The sequence below is a fragment of the Lissotriton helveticus genome, chromosome 10 (assembly GCF_964261635.1).
Source record: "Lissotriton helveticus chromosome 10, aLisHel1.1, whole genome shotgun sequence".
NCBI lineage: Eukaryota > Metazoa > Chordata > Amphibia > Caudata > Salamandridae > Lissotriton > Lissotriton helveticus.
In genome coordinates, this window is record NC_136071.1 from 256,791,600 (window position 1) to 256,806,570 (window position 14,971).

The 14,971-nt window shown below is 46.4% G+C and overlaps 1 protein-coding gene across 1 annotated transcript in view; it reads left to right on the forward strand.

The window, feature by feature from the left end:
- Nucleotides 1-14,971, forward strand: part of ACAA1 (acetyl-CoA acyltransferase 1) — a 131,915-nt gene that overhangs the window by 79,635 nt on the left and 37,309 nt on the right. The window lies entirely within an intron of this gene.

Consider the following 14,971-nt stretch of genomic DNA (forward strand, 5'->3'; position numbering starts at 1 on the left):
TCAGAGAGAAATGTCTTCTTGTAGTTACTAATAGTGGTGTGTGGGTTTTTGTTTGATCAGTTTGGGCCCTTTTATAAAGGCCATAGATGTTGTCTTGTCTAAACCAGAATTTGTCACTGCATTGTTATAGACCGCATCATAATCGGTCACAAAATCAAGTCTCTAAATGCATGTACACCTCCTACACCTCCTTTTAAAATCACTGCCATTCAATATCTACATGCATGCCTGCATACACATGCAAGTCTGTTGCAGAAAGAGAAGAATGATTCGCAGTTGAGTCCTGCATCATATAAACCTTGCATTTTGGGGATGCTATTTTACAGTGGGCCTAGTTATAGTTACACAGAAGCATAATGCGGTTTGCCAGATCATACAGTGGCATTTTGATTTTCAGGTCGCAGCTTACAGTAGAAACAGCATCGTCTTCTATTAACATCAGCGAAGAGCAGCATGAGTTTGGAGGTCTGCATTACCTGCCCGCATGTTGGTGACCTAATAGTTAATCTCTCCCTGATAATAAGAAAAACACCTGCCAGAAATGTCATTGTTGCTTTGGCAGCATATAATACAACTCTTTAATAATGTGCATATTGCAGCTGTCTTTTGCAATTTACACTTCACTGGTTTAAACATCAGCAAACAAACGCAGCCTCTTTCTCCCTTTAGATGAGGATCAAACGAGTGTCCCTATGGCATTGCAGCCCACATTTCACACCACTGAGGCTGTAGCATTTGTTGACACAGATGTGGGCTCAGTCAAGCGCAGAACAACCTGTTGTTCATTGCTTCATCTCAGGCAGACTCTGAGCTGCAGTAGCCATCTCACTCAACAAGTAGCAGGAGCCTGTAAAATGTAAACCCATTTTCTGCAGATTGGCTCCTCTGCTTCTCTGTGACTCAGAAGAAGCAGCAGCACAATGCCCCATGAGAGTTGTAACATAGGAGGATTAAGTGTGTCACCTTCATAAGAAAGCAAATCTGTTGCTTTTGGATTTTCTTGCACACTGCCTTGACGAAGGTGAGATTTTCTTCCATTGCCTTGGTGAAGACTTCATAAACAATATTTCCATTAGCCATATTCTAAAACAGGCCCTTATCCTGACAGACTGGAATGAGTGGGTCAAAAGCGGATATTGGCTGCTGAGCGAGCTTGCCTGGGTCCTGTGACAGTTTGGCTGTTTGTCATCCTTTCCTATCTCATACAGACAAAGTCCTGGGGTGCTTTTGGGTCGGGGTCAGTAGGGTATTGCAGCTGTACAGTGGTAGGCCCTAAAACAGTTTATTGTGATCTGTGGTTTGTTACAATCTTGGGTTGTGCAATACTGGTGTGATGCAATGTGAACAAATAATTGACTGGTTACCTGGTTAGGCAACATGTTGTCTTATGGTTTTGGTTATCTTGATTCCTTTTGTTCACTGTGAGCTTAGTTGGTGATGGCATTTCAATATTGTGTAGCACACTTAGGTGTGGGTGAATTTAGATGAATAGGTACTGGTGATAAGTGAGGGGCTAGTAACATACAATTTTAGTCAATGGGAGGTGTAAATCATCTATGTGTGCCGTGCATGCTGGGTTGTGCAGAAGTATCTGATTTAATTAATTAGAGCATTTATAGAGCGCAGCTTTCACTCCGAGGACCATCTTGGTGCTATCGTAAGTGGGGGCTGTGGTGAGGGAATTAGTGACTACAGTCTTGAGGAGAGATCAGATGAGTGATAGTACTATATGGTCTGGGGCTGCAACGATCAAGGTTTTTAAGAGTTTCTTGAACATGAGTTCAGACTGTGCCAGTCTCATCTGGGTGGGTAAAGTATTCCAGGCTTTAGTTCCTAGGACTGCCATTGATTTTCCTCCTCTAGATGACAGTTCGAAAGGGGGGATGATGTGCTAGAAGATTTTCCGAGGATGATGCAGGAGCCGTTGGGTGATGTATGGTTTAATTCTGGACTATAGATATTTGGGTCCTGTAGCTCGGAGGGTTCTAAATATGATTATTAAGAATTTGAAGAGAATCCTTTCATGTATGGGCAGCCAATGGAGGGTTTTGAGTGCTGCTGTGGCCGAGGTCCTCCTTGGTAGTATTAATACCAGCCGGGCTGCCGCGTTTTGGGCTATCTGTAGTCTTTTCAGGACTATCATTTTTGCTCCTGCGTATAGGCTGTTGCAGTAATCCAAGCATGACCAAATTAGGGCTACTGCCACTGTCTTTCTGTCTGTGACAGGGAATAGATTGAAAACGTTTTTGAGGGGTTTTATCAAGTGGAAGCACGTGCCTGCCACTGAGAAGGCTTGCTGGTGGAAGGATAGTGCACAATCAATTCTAATCCCTACATTTCTCACTGTGTCAACTGTGTTAGGAGGAGCCCTGTCAGTTGGCTGCCACTGTTTGGGCATGAAGGTGTTGGATTTCCCAAGCAGAAAGATCTCAGTTTTTTGACTGTTACATTTACAGGGGTTTGTTTTCATCCAATCCATGACTGCAGATAGACAGAGCTGGAATTTTTCTTCTGCTGCTGTAGAATTTTTGTCAAGAGAGAGGATTAGCTGAGTGTCACCCGCATATGAGATGGACTCGATGTCAAAGGAGGCAATCAGGTTGAGCAACGGTATCATATAAAGATTAAAAAGTGTTGGACTCAGTGAAGAGCCCTGTGGGATGCCAGAGAGCAATTGTTTTTCTGTTTATTTGAAGTTGCCTAAGGTTACTATTTGTCTCCTGTTTTTCAGGAATGAAGTTAGCAAGGCCAAAGCTTTGTGAGTGATGCTGCTATCTGCAAGCCTATCTACCAGGTTGTCGTGGGAGACCGTATCGAAAGCAGCCGATAAGTCCAACAGAATCAGTACTGCATTCCTACCTTTATCTAGGGCAGAGTTTAAGGTTTCTGAAGTATGAAGCAGCACTGACTCTGTAGAGTGACCAGGCCTAAAACCCTATCGGTTAGGGTGAAGAATGTTCGCTTCTTGCAGATAGTCCTTTAATTGCGGGTTGACTAGCTTCTCTGCTATGTTGCTCAGATAGGGTAACAACGAGATGGGTCTGAGATTACAGAGGGTAGTCGGGCCTAGTAGTGTCTTTTTTGGAGCGCTTTAACCGAAGCAATTTTCCAGTTTTCCAGTACTATTGCTATCCTGAAGGAGGAGTTGATTATTTAGTTTATAGGGTTTAGGATGTTAATGAGTGCATGTAAATTTTTTGGGGGCAGGGGTCAAGAGGAGAACCTGATTTACGTGAGAAAATAGCTTACCTGAACTGTTCAAGGCTAATCTCCTTAAAACAGTTGAGCCCTGTTCTATTTTCTAGGACAACTGCTTCTGAAGGCGAGCAGTTATTTCCCTTAAAGTCTTCTGTTTAAGTCTTTCAGGAGATAATTTGTTCTATAAAACAGAAAGTAACGTGATCTAATCTCATGAATATGTATGTCGAGTTGCATGCAATGAATACATCGATATACATTTATATTTCTTTTATGGTAATATATCAGTTATCTATATGTAATGAAAATATTGGAGTGATAATCTGACTTCTGTACTGAAAACCTTTCAAGTGAGTGGTGATATCTATTTCCTCGTTGTTTGTCTGCAAAGTGATTGGTCAGATGTCCTATAAGCCAAGTAAATATCACTATTGGCAAACATTTCCGAATGCACATCATGCAAATGTGCTCAACAATTGTAATATAGACACTGCTTACCAATCCCTTGTAATAAATGTGTTGCCACAAATGCTTGTAAACAAGACTTCCATCATTGCTGTCTCGTATGCGTAAACTCCAGCTGCAGTGTTATTTCCCTGTTCAAAGTTGCTCAGGCAACATGTAATATATATTGAGGGCACTAATGTAAAAATTGCAAGTGCACATCGCCTAAAAAAATAAAAGAAGAACCTTCCAATGCCCGCCCTTCTCCCTCTTCCCATACAATCAACGACTGCGTCACATGAAGCCTTTATCACTGTTCACGCATATGTTCCAGCCCAAGGTTTCTCATCTCTAGGTTTGAATCAGATTGGCTTTGTATGCTAGTTATCTATTGGGATGAGTGTGAATGGATAATGCAGAGGATGCTGATGTATCTGGGACAGGTGAGCTCCCATATTCTGTCAAGGCACTGACTCAAGGTTTTCACGAAGTGGGCTTTCCCGTTCTCCGAGGCCGCTGAGAGCTTTTCCATTGCCTAGAAGCCGCCAAAGCCTGTAGAGCCAAGCCCCATATTTGGGTGCCCGTTCTTTTCCCCATACTGGTGTGATGGCCTGTCTGGCTGCAGATCAGTGGCAGCTGCTCCGGGGCAGTAGTGGTAGGGCGAGGAAGAGTGGGGTTGAATGCACACCTCCAATGCCGGTAGACATTTGTTGTTTATATTTTTATCTTCACAATGGAACTCTTCGTTGTATGCTGACATCATACTCCATTACACTTATGTTTACGCACCTGTCTTCGTGGCAGCTCTCTAACTGTTCAAGGCTAACGTAGCTCTGTCCTTAAATGTAAATATGTGGAGTTAAGCTTACCTATATTAGGCTGTAGTAGTTTACATTTAGTAGATAACAATATCTCAAACTTTGATTTGTTTTGAAAACATTAGATCGAACCAGTGGCCAGATTCCTATAAATTTACAGGTTTTTGACCATTGATTAGGAGAGATCTTCGCTCCATAGATTATCACCAGAGGGCATTCAGATTTGCCGATACCTGATCCAGGCTTTGCTCTCAGTCAGAGAGATGCATCAGGAGAGCCAGCTGCATGCAGCTGGGCCCTTGACTAAAGCATGAGCCTGCCCTTCTACGACAGAACTCTGATAACAAACAGCCTGACCTGGTATTTTAAAAGGTGTGCTATATGTTCCAGTCTAAGTGCTCGAAAGGCAGGGATGCTCTGTAATGCTTTAGCCTATCAAATTAGTGTAAGGGGTGGAAACCTGCTTATGTTTCTTATGTTTCTTATGTTTTCATTAATAATTGCATTTTTTATTGCGATTTGTGTGTCACAAACATTTCCATTAACAGCATAATAAAAGATAATAGAGATCATGGAAGATCACGCGGGTGCTCATGGCATTATTTCAAGGTCTCAGCGCAACGCAGCAAAATATAGGGGAACGTTAGAGCGATCAATGTGGAACTGTCTCTGGGCGTCTGCCCCCTGCTTTCTGATAAAAGCACAGAGGTGGTCTCCCATCTCAGTGTATCCCATCACACATATCTCGTCCCCCGCCAAGGAGGCTGTTAAGACTGCAGTTCAGCTTTATCCCAGCTGGGGTATTCAGCATTGCAGCAGGGAGCGCTAAATCGGTGTCCGAGTGACTTTCTGGGTCTGCCTCCGGGCTCATCAGTGAGGGTGTAGATTGGTCTTGCGCGGTCATATGTTCATGAAGGGCCAGATAAGTAACCAGCAGGCCACAGATATCTTTCGGTTTCATCCGAGGTGGCATGAGATGAGCTCCCAATAGTTGTCCAGTTGTTTATGGCACTTTACGGTGTCCTGTATCCAGTCCTTAAGTTGGAGGGCAGGTTACTCCCACCCAGTGCATCGTCACTCAATATTTGGCCAGGAGCATGAGGGTGGCAGTGAAGTGGTGCACCCCTTTGTGGACATCTAAAATATCCTGATAATATAAGCAGAGTCCCGGGGAGCTTGGGGTCCATGATCTGATCGACCATATCAAGCACCATCTCCAAGAATGCTGCCACCCAAGAACACTCCCAGGCCATATGTATAAAGTCTGTGTCCAAAGTGCCCCACCACCTGCATCTAGTGTCTTCTGCAAGCCCCATTTTACATAGTGAAGTAGGAGTGTGATATAGACTGTGCAGGCATTTGAAGTGTTGCAGCCTGTAGTTGGACCTGTCAGCAAGCAGCAATACAGCCTCTGATCATTAGTTCAGTATCTAGGTCTCGCTGCCAGAGGTCCCTCGTCGAGGCATAGAAACGGGGACCTTTTCCTGCATAATGATGTCTAAGTTGGTGATTCGCTTACGCGGGTTCTGCGCCTTGACTAGTAGATCTAGGGCATGAAGCGCCAGGGATGCATCAGGGAAAGTGTTGAGCACGCAGCTCGAAGCTGATGGACAAGGAAGACATCCAGAAGTTTGCTCTTGGGGTCTGCACTCACTGCTCGCGTGGTAAGGAATGTATCATCTAGGAAGAACTTCCCTATAGTATTGAGATGCAGCTTACGCAGTTGGGTGCTGACACCGTGGTCCTCTGTGAGTGGCAGAGCTGGGTTATTTATACTAGGGAGTGCATTAGTGTACTAAAGGTCCTAGTGAGCTTGCCACTGTGGGCATTGTCTGATCCAAACTGATCAGTTCACCGTATCCACCTCAGTCCTAGGCAGCTTCGCTCGCAGGCAAACAGTGGTATTTAATGGGTAGGGAGTTGCATTATCATGCTATATAGCTATATATGGCCAAAACGGTATAACGTTTCAGCAATAGTAGGTGAACTGAGCTAAAACATATTAATAGTATTACTTCAGATCATGCGTACCCAACACACCCTACCAAATGGTAATGTCAGCATCTGACTGACTGACTGAAGTACTTATAAAGGGCTTGAAATACAACTTCACACTAGCCTTTGGACTGCTTGCCTGTCCAAGCCAGGCTAATGATATTGTAGCATATGCAGTTGAAAAATTGGCAGGTCAGTGGGATAGGAATGTTTTCAAAGAGAATCAAGATTTTTGCATGACCTCCATTTTAGCAATGACAATTCTGCCGGCTAGGGAGACTGGTAGCCTGGTACAGGCAGGAATTCTATCTTCCAGCCATGTTATTTCCGTTCCATATTTCTCGTGCCAGAGGTCAATGCTTCTGCTAATCCATGTACCTAAGTATTGGACAGATGTGTCGATTCAGCGCAGTAGGAGGCTCTACCAGTGGTTCGTGTGAGGGGGAACATAACCCACTTGGCCCAGTTTATTGTTATCCCTGTTAGGCCGATGAGTCAAGCAAACTCCCTGAGTACAGGCGAGACATTAGTCGCAGGGTTTTGCTTGTACAATGTAATATAGTTGGCATACATAGATACAATCAACTGCCTAGTTGTTAAATTTAGACTGCACTTTGCATAGTGCTGTCACAGGGGGTGCCAAGGACTCCACACCTACTGCGAAGAGCAGAAGTGATATAGGGCAGCTCTGCTGAGTGCTCCTGGTGATGGCGAATGAGGCGGAGCGGTCAACTCTCAGTTTATACGGATGCGTGTAATGGACTCCCTGTAGAGCCGTCTGATCCATTTTACCAAGGTGCAGCTGATGCCAGTTCTCTTGAATTGAATGCAGCTTGGGATCCAAGGAGTGTAGGAGCGCTAACGTAGTGTGCAGATTATGGGCTGTAGAGCGCGCCGGAATGAACTTTGACTGGTCAGGTCGTGCAATGTCTGAGAGCAATGGGGCCAGCCTGTTGGCAATCAAATTGGCTAGTACTTTATTGTCTACACTAATCATGGAGAGTGGCCTAAAGGAGGTGTATAATTCACAGGGCTAGTCGTGCTTCAGAACAGCGACTATTATGGCCTCTCTGAGTGAAGATGAGAGGCGACCAAGAGCCTCGTCGTACCTCGCTAGGATGCAGGATGCAAGGATATGCGAATAATCACTGTAAAACGAGGTTGACGGCAGCAGCGGCTCCTCCTCTGGGGCGTAAGAGTGTCGCCCCCCCCATTAAACCATTAAGCCTCCCTTCAGTCAGCAGTGAGGCACCATTGAATAATAAAAAATAAAAATAAAAAACAAGGCTGCTGCTGTTCTGCATTGACAGGGCGTGGCCAATCCTAGTGATTGGCAATGTAGCCTCCTCTGAAGTCCAGTGTGTATTTCGGATTGGACAGGTCTTGGACTGCGGCCAGCCTGACATGCTGTCATGGATTCCCTCACCATGCCATCCACTGGTCACAGCACGATCCTGTACAGAAACGATCGGCTCCACCACAGGACAGGGACTACGACTACCAGCAGGCCTAGTGAGGCCGTATGGAGGAATGCGGACCAGAAACGCCTATAAAGCGTAACTCAGCGAGGACGCAGCGTCGGATATTTTGATCCTTGCCGGCCTTGCCTACAGCCGCCAGACCCGGTACGGAGGGATCCCGCCATTCTCAACAGACTGGTGGAGTAGGGAACGGAGGTAAGATTGAGCCGCTGCTCTCTGCCCCTGCTTATTGATACATTGCCACGCTAGCTGAGACGCACACCACGGAGGTGTTTGGCCACGTCTCAGCTGAGGAGCATGAGAGGAGCATTGCGCCATAGCAGACCAGAACAGAGGAAACGAAGGCAAGATCGAGCGGCTGCTCTCTGCCCCCGCTCCCTGGATCCATAGTAGCTTCCTTAGCATCACTAGCAGAGACGCACACCACGGAGGTGTTTGCCGCGTCTGTTGAAAGACATGAGAGCCTGCCCGTTGATCTTTAAGGGAACCCTGGGGTTTGCTCTACGAACAGAGAAGGTTGAGCGGCTGTTCCCTGGCTCTGGTTACGAACTGCATGGTTGATTGCCCGGCTGGGCATTCCCAAGTTCGTTGCTTCATCGATGAGAGCACCCACACTGGATCAGGAGCTACCTCACTGACTGTATTCCCTTAGCAGCTTTCGAACGGCATTTCGGCCATTTCTTAGCACGGTGCCCTCCGTTGGCGAACACCGGGACCGGTGTTCATGCGGAGGACGGTAAGAGCCCTTGGTGCTGCTAATGGGTATCGTTGACTTTACTTTACATTCATGTACTGTATGATTTACTATTCGGTTAGCTCTTTCCTTTTCTTCTTATCTAATAAATACAGCAATAGCTATCAAGTCTGATTCTCTTGTTTTTTCCGGGCCTTCCCCGATCCCGGGAACATCAGGTTGTTACACATGCACACTTTAGGCCTCGAACATATGCTCTGTTAAGGAGCCAGAGGGGAATGCAGCTCGGCCCTTCTGATGTCCCTGGGAGTGCTGGGTTTACCTGACCCAATCAGTCCTTGCTTTGCTCTCATTCAGTTGTTTTTACTATAATATGCCTGAGAGCAAAGCCTGGATTGGTGCTGGGCAGGGGTGCTTCCAAGGCAGAGCGCTGAACACTAGGGTGGGACGATTAAAGGGCATTACCAATCACTTGGCTGTTATAATTTTAAATCCCGAGTGAGTGGTCATTTTTCTTTAACGTTATTCCAATGACGATGCCTTTCACCTTTTCTGTCATGCACAGCACAGTTACATACTTGTACACGAAGGGAATGGAGAATAACAGGTGCCTCTTCTAATACGCATTCTGCTGGCTCCTTATAACAGATTATGCTAACTGAATAGGAAAGCACGTCAGGCCTTCCAAGATTCACCAAAAGGCACACTCAGTGCAGCAGAACAAAAACCAGGTACAAACACCCCTCTCACTTTTTGTCATCTCCGGGGTGCTGCTTTCAAGGGTCTGAGTGGCCCTGCCGGAGGATCTGGGATGCCCCACTGGGTCATACGACTGTGAGAGTACCAATGGGGTTTGTGTGTGGAGTGGGATTTGTGTGGGGGTGTGTGGGGGTGTGTGACGGGGATGGCTGGGGGGCACGGTTTAGAATGGGTTAAGGGACGCCAGCTTGCGTGGACCTCGACGCCTGTGTACTCTGTCATTGCATCAGTGACGAAGACTTTGTATACCCATGTGTGGCGAGCTTTACGGGGCTCGGATATTATGTATGGACGAGGTCTCTTGGTTGAGGGCCCTCTTCTTTCTAGAGGGTCTCTGTGTTCCTGGGTTCAGACCTGGAGGTGTCTCAGCCACTGGGAATGTCCCACAAAGCCAAGCCAAGCCAGGATCTGTTATCCCATCCCAGTCCATTGGCCAGGCACAGTACAAGTAGTGAGAATAGGGCATTTGGAAGTTTGCGTACCTCAACGTGACCTCGCAACACCTCCGGCTGTCACTGTCGCGGTCTGTGGTCTTAAGGAATGTGTCGCCCGAGTCCACCCACCCAAACCCAGTGGTGGCTGGCATGACTCACGGGTGGTGAGGCGGGCATGGATGGCACAGAAGAGTGTGGGGTTGCACCATATAAAAACAAAATATATAAATATAAATATATATATATACACATAATTTTCCGCCGGGTCCTGTGTCTCTGCTCCTGCTCTCCTCGTGGGACTCGAACAGAAAGAACAGCCAGGCTCCCCTGAATCATCTAACCACAATAGATGTGTTAAGCCAAGATAGCTGTGCAGTTTTGCCAGGATGAGCAGGACAGTGGTCTGGTAGAGAGAGCTTTAGAATTGTAGGAAGTTTTGCTATGTGCTGTCATTGATGGTGTGTATTTCGTCTTGGTTATCTATGATCTGGGTGACGTGCTGGCCCAGGCCCTGTGGAGCATCGGGGCTAACCTAGGGCCTTCCTAGCTCTATCACCCTCCCCATATCTCCGAGTAGTGGCCTTTTTGCTGAGGCATCTGGTTTCTCTATCAGGTAGATCATCGTATACCCAGAGTTTGGCTTTCATGCTAACCAGCATCGTCCTGTCTCCCGTCGCATAGTGTTGTGGTTCTAGATTTCAGATATCCCTCTCCAAGGTGTCCAGTTGTGTAGGTAGTGCCTTTAAGACCCCCACCTGTTTTTTAAGGCAGCTCCCTGTACCATGACTTTGAAAGCTTTCCATAGTGTGCCTGCCGAAGAGACAGATTGGAAGTAAAGAGAAAAGTATTCTAAGATTCTGGTTTGTATTTCCTTGTGAAATAAATGGTCTTGCAGCAAGCATGGCGGTAGTCTTCAAGTGAATGCAAGTGTTCGTTCCCCACTACTTGTCAGCTCCAGGAATATTGTGGAATGGTTAAAAAGTGTTCTAGGAGGGTGCTCTACTGTCACAGTTCTTGAGCTACATTAACAACACATATAATTAAGGGGGACCCAAGGGCAATTTAACGACCAGCTCTGAATACAAGCCCTAATTACATTTATCACAAAAGAGTATCAGAGGGTCAGATTCCTACAGGTGATTACTATGAACAGAGGTGGTTACCAATAGCCAAGCAGTGAAAGTTATAATAGCCAGGTCAGGTTTGCGTCCAGTCTCTGGCACCCATCAGTCACCACTCGGAACCGCCCTTCATCATTTGGGGCTCCGAGGACAGACAACGCACCTGTTCTTTTCTCTAACAGAGAAGGACTAGCCCTCCTGTTGGTCAGGGCATGGTCGTTGAGAGTTAGAAAGATATATACTAACAATGTGGCTGACGGGGTAAAAAAAGAGTGCAGTGCTAGGAAAAAGTGATACCAAATAGTAGTAAAAAAGGTGAGTAAAATTGGTTTGAGGAGCAAAAATGTTTTATTAAGGTATAGCTCCCGACACCAAGGTTAAAAAATAGCCAAGACAGGGAAAATTTATAAACTGTCTAGCGGTGGAACGTGGTCGACATGTTTCAGCAATAAGTGGCCCTCTGGCCTTGCTTTCTTCAGGACCTAGAAATGACGCTACTGCAAACAAAAAAAACCCTACAGTGAGAAGATTTGTGTTCTATAAGAAGAATAAGAATAACCGGAACGACTTAGTTATTGTTTTAAATGTCACCTGAACCTTCTAGGTGTACTCGTTCCGATACCTCTTACGAACTCAGTATTCGACTGATTTGTAAGAAGTAAAGACCTCACCCCACCTGGCTGCGGCTCAGGACATAGGTGAAGCACCGCTCTCTCCGTCGGTACTTCAACGCGGCATCTGTGCCGTCTGCGTTGAAGTACCGACGGAGAGAGCGGTGCTTCACCTATGTCCTGAGCCGCAGCCAGGTGGGGTGAGGTCTTTACTTCTTACAAATCAGTCGAATACTGAGTTCGTAAGAGGTATCGGAACGAGTACACCTAGAAGGTTCAGGTGACATTTAAAACAATAACTAAGTCGTTCCGGTTATTCTTATTCTTCTTATAGAACACAAATCTTCTCACTGTAGGGTTTTTTTTGTTTGCAGTAGCGTCATTTCTAGGTCCTGAAGAAAGCAAGGCCAGAGGGCCACTTATTGCTGAAACATGTCGACCACGTTCCACCGCTAGACAGTTTATAAATTTTCCCTGTCTTGGCTATTTTTTAACCTTGGTGTCGGGAGCTATACCTTAATAAAACATTTTTGCTCCTCAAACCAATTTTACTCACCTTTTTTACTACTATTTGGTATCACTTTTTCCTAGCACTGCACTCTTTTTTTACCCCGTCAGCCACATTGTTAGTATATATCTTTCTAACTCTCAACGACCATGCCCTGACCAACAGGAGGGCTAGTCCTTCTCTGTTAGAGAAAAGAACAGGTGCGTTGTCTGTCCTCGGAGCCCCAAATGATGAAGGGCGGTTCCGAGTGGTGACTGATGGGTGCCAGAGACTGGACGCAAACCTGACCTGGCTATTATAACTTTCACTGCTTGGCTATTGGTAACCACCTCTGTTCATAGTAATCACCTGTTGGTTGGTTCTATTGATATTTGATTTCTCGTTTCTCCCAAGCTAGTCGCAGGATGGTGTCATAATCTCTGTGGTTAAAGAGGCGTGCTGTGATAGGATGCGTAGGAGCCCCCTGGAGGGGGCCTCTGGCCCAAAGAGTGGTGCACAGACTCCACCGAGTACAGTAGGGAAAGTGCATCTCCAAAAATGGCTAGTAGCATTGTTTCTAGGTATCTTTTCATTTTATCCTTTGCAGTGCACTCCGGAATACCCATGAATGCACAGGTTATTTCACCTGGATCGCGCGTCTAAGTCCTTGTTCTTTCCTTTAGTGACTTCTAGGTCTTGAGCTGACATCCCTAGTAACAAGCAGTAGTCTATGCGGGAGCAAGTGTTGTGAGTGTGACTAAGGTGCCCTCTGTCTCCCTCATATGCCTGAGTCATCAGATGTCCACCTGGTCATTGTCAGATGTGATGTTGTGTAGCTGGAGTGCAACGTGCGGATGCGGTCGTTTAGTATGGCTAGATCTATCCTGTGTGGCATCTAAGATGTCCCACCCACTCCCCCCCCATGCTATGGCTCCTGGGCAGAGGCTGAGTATACGGCACCATAATGCTGGAAAGAAGCCCAGGGTCATCCAAATTAGATCCATATACAGAGATTGCTATGGTCGTCTGTTCATATAGCATTTTACTCTCAATAACATATCCACCGTCCCTGTCGCAATCTACCCTGTTAGTGTCCCATGGCATCCCTCTGCATATCACCCCACAGGCATATGCTAAATATAGAGCAGTATGGGCCTCCGCCATTCAGCCAGCTTTTATCTGGGCCTAGTGTGGGTAGTTAGATGTATTTCCTGAAGCAGGCCTATATCTACACGATGTCGGTTGATGTAGGCAAGCACTTGTCTGGTTTTTCGTGCATTCATTCCTCTAATGTTCCAAGATATGACTTTCACCTTGGGCATCTTGGCATCAGCTGTCCCTCTGTGTGAATTAAAGGGCAATGCTGCAGCACTGAGGAGGTGGTCTGTGTGCCATGCAAATGTAGTGCTAACATACCTGTGTGTGGTACGTTCAAATATTCCACCCACCCACTCCATTAGTCCAACATTTTTAAACAATTTGGATCCCTTCCTCCCCTCCCACCATGCCCTCAATTTACAACTAACATAAGAAACACTCAACGTTCCACTGGGGATTATCCAGGGGATGGCCATTAGGCCAGACTGTTGCCTCCCCTCACTTAGAGAAGGGTGGATGAGAGAGTTTCATTTGTGGAGCCCCCGGCTGGCATGTAACGGATGTCCATGTTGGAGTCAAATAGAACATGTCCATTGTCGGGTATTTAGGCATGTGTCACAGTAGCAACCCCGCACCTGCAATAGATGTGGGTCCTCACCTCTCCAAGCAACTAGTCTTTATCACTGAGGCCGCTTTGGGTGCCTTCATTTGTAGCAAGTGTTCGCGAGTAGTATTTTCGACAGAATCTGACAGCCAGCTTTGGGTCAGAAAAGAAACTGGGTTGCAACCATTCACTGTAAGGTGTAGCTTGTTTGGGTAGACAAGTGCGTAAGGTACTCCAGCTTTCATAAGTATGCTTTTGGTTGGTAAAAATTCCCATTGGGTAGCCTGCACCGCTAGGGTGAAACCTGGGCAGGTGGATATTTGGTTCTATTGATATTTGATTTCTCGTTTCTCCCAAGCTAGTCGCAGGATGGTGTCATAATCTCTGTGGTTAAAGAGGCGTGCTGTGATAGGATGCGTAGGAGCCCCCTGGAGGGGGCCTCTGGCCCAAAGAGTGGTGCACAGACTCCACCGAGTACAGTAGGGAAAGTGCATCTCCAAAAATGGCTAGTAGCATTGTTTCTAGGTATCTTTTCATTTTATCCTTTGCAGTGCACTCCGGAATACCCATGAATGCACAGGTTATTTCACCTGGATCGCGCGTCTAAGTCCTTGTTCTTTCCTTTAGTGACTTCTAGGTCTTTTCTATGCATTTGAACTACTCAGTTGTGAAATAGTGACTTCCTCAAACTCAGATACTTTCCTGTCCACCTGGTCCAGGGGGGGCTTCATGTTTGTTGATGCGCCCCTTCTTGTTGTCCAGTTGGTTCGTGAGAGAATCAATCTTGTTATCTATAGTGCGAAGGCCTTGCTGCATCTCAGTGAATAGGCTCCTAATGTCCTTCTCTGGGGGTGTGTCCCTGGATGTCCAATTCGGCAGCATCCCACGTCTCTCAATCATCCTCCATGGTTCAGGCATTCCGCCTACTCTTAAATTTCAGTGTGGGCTGCTTAGTATCTTGTTTGCCCATTATGGTGCGTGGTTCTCCCCATAAAGACTCCTGCAAGCCGGTGAACCAATGAGTGTTGGCTAAGTGCAACAGATCGATGGTCATGCACAGGGAGCCTACCGGGTCCCATCATGCAGAGCTCTGTGGGTACAAGCAGACAGTTTGTGTTAGTGTCGTCCTATTGGCCTTGCTGCAGCCACAGACTTCCTGTGATCAAATGTTCAGCGGCAGTTCCTCCATTTAGTCCTCCAAGCACAGTCAGTGGTCTTCGAGGGGAG